This window comes from Arachis ipaensis, chromosome B5, assembly GCF_059453495.1.
Source record: "Arachis ipaensis isolate K30076 ecotype BB chromosome B5, ASM5945349v1, whole genome shotgun sequence".
Taxonomy (NCBI): Eukaryota; Viridiplantae; Streptophyta; class Magnoliopsida; order Fabales; family Fabaceae; genus Arachis; species Arachis ipaensis.
In genome coordinates this window covers 110,183,560-110,185,561 of record NC_142440.1, presented here as the reverse complement: position 1 = coordinate 110,185,561, position 2,002 = coordinate 110,183,560, and the positions used below count along the sequence as shown (strand labels likewise).

The window sequence follows — 2,002 nt, the reverse complement described above, 5'->3', positions numbered from 1 at the left end:
ATTTGATTCAAAAGGAGACAAGCAACACAATAAGTAAGATGGAATTGAAAACAGGTAATTTGACTAGCAATCATAGACCTAAGCAAGGAGAATACTAAAAACAGAATTGAAAATCCTAAGCTACTATGGAAGCATGTTCTATTTCATACATGATTTTCCTTATTTAAAACTTGAAAAAGATGGGACAATGAGGGAACTCCACCACCTTTTACTCTTGGGGATGCTCATGCTCTACTTCCTGTTTGTCCTCTTTGTGTTTTTCTTGAGTGCTTGCACTCCCACTTCCCTTGCTTTTTCCAATCAATTTCTTCCAGAAGCCAGCATCTTCCATCTTCTTCTTCAATGTTTCTTTCTGCTGTTTTACCTTCCTTTCCTCTTGTTCTGTAAAATCTTTTTGGACCTCATCATACTTGGGGATTGCAGAGTGTAGATTATGCATATGACTAGACATGTAGTTCAACTTGGCTTGAGTGTTTATGTTGAACTCCTCCCTATGTAGTTGCTGTCCTTCATTAAGTACACTGAACTCATTGAATGCCTTCGTCTGAGCTAGCTGACGTTGGTTGAGTTCTTGAAGGCGTTTGTCTTGACGCTCTTGCCTTTCAGTCACCTGATTGATGGCTTGAGTGAGCTGGGAGTAGTGTTCCATATGCTGTTTCTGCCACTCCCCTTGTTGATTCATCCAATTGGAGAGGAGTTCTTCTTGACAATCCATCCTTTGGGCTTGAATGTGTAGTTGTTGCTCTTACCCTTTCATATATCTCCTTGCCAAGTCTTCAATGGCTCCTTGAATGTGATTCAGATTTAAATTGGTTGGGTCATAATATTCTTCTTGTTGGTGTTCTTCCTAAAGAGACTCTTCTTGGTGAGATCCTCCTTTTGGTTTTGGCTTTCCTATGTGAGGTCTTCTTTGTTGTTGGGCTGGTGTCACATGAGTTAGACGCTGAAACGTAATTAGTCTCCCAGGATTTAACCAATCTGGGTTGCTATCCTCGAAGACAACCTTGGCCTCCGTGCACAGTCTGAGGATGGTACTGGGGTACCAAATCCTGGCACCCGAATCAATCTTCTCAGCTGACTCTTGAATCCCCTCAGCTATAAGTTTGTGCACATTGATATCTCCACCTTGTACTAAGCAATGTACCATAGTAGCTCGAGTGACGTTGATCTCAGAATTGTTCACTGCTGGGAGGATAGATCTCCTCACGAGTTCAAACCATCCTTTGGCTTCAGGGCTGAGGTCGCCTCTCTTGATGAACCTGGGTCTCTTATCCACATACCTTTCCCAGTCAGCTCCTATAACACATATGTCATTCACAATTTGTTCGAGTTCATCATTGTCAGGGCTCTTACTTACTCTTGCTTGATAACCAAGCTCATCAAAATGTGGTGATTTCAACTGAAGAGTCCTTGTTATAGCATTGGGGCTGAAGTCCACCTCTCTCCTTCTTATGTAACTTTTGAAGGTGGGGGCCTTGGTTTTGTCTTCTCTGACCATATTTGCATAGAACTCTTTGATGAGGTTTGCATTTATCTTCCCCTCCAGGTTCGTAAGCCTTTGCTAACCCCTTTGTTCAATCTTCTCTCGAATCTGTGGGCACTCATCCTTGTCAATTTGGAATATTAACTCAGGTAGTATCTTCTTGATCATTATCCGTTCAAATTTGAGTTCATGGAATACAGTTTTGAATCTCCTCTCATCGAAAGGGATGCTCTCCACCGGTTCTTTCCTCTTTTGCCTCTTGGAGCTTGATGATGCCATGAGTCTGAGTTGATGTGTGAAGAGGGTGGAAGGTACAGATAGATGAGGAATTCGGTTGGTTAGGACAAGGTATGATGAAGGGATTTGGATTCTGAAGGTGTGAAGTGTGAGGAATGGGAATTGGAATGTGAAGGGAAGTACGGACTAAGACTCACTTATATAGGAAAGTGATGAGTGAATGAAAGGTGTGGATTGATGGGGTGGTTGTGTGATGGACGGATGGGGTTTAGCATGGGTGAG

At 42.5% G+C, this 2,002-nt stretch overlaps 1 pseudogene; it reads right to left on the bottom strand.

Moving 5' to 3' along the window:
- Positions 1 to 208: 208 nt before the first annotated feature.
- On the bottom strand, positions 209 to 1,762 carry LOC148565351 (uncharacterized; annotated as a pseudogene).
- Positions 1,763 to 2,002: the final 240 nt, after the last annotated feature.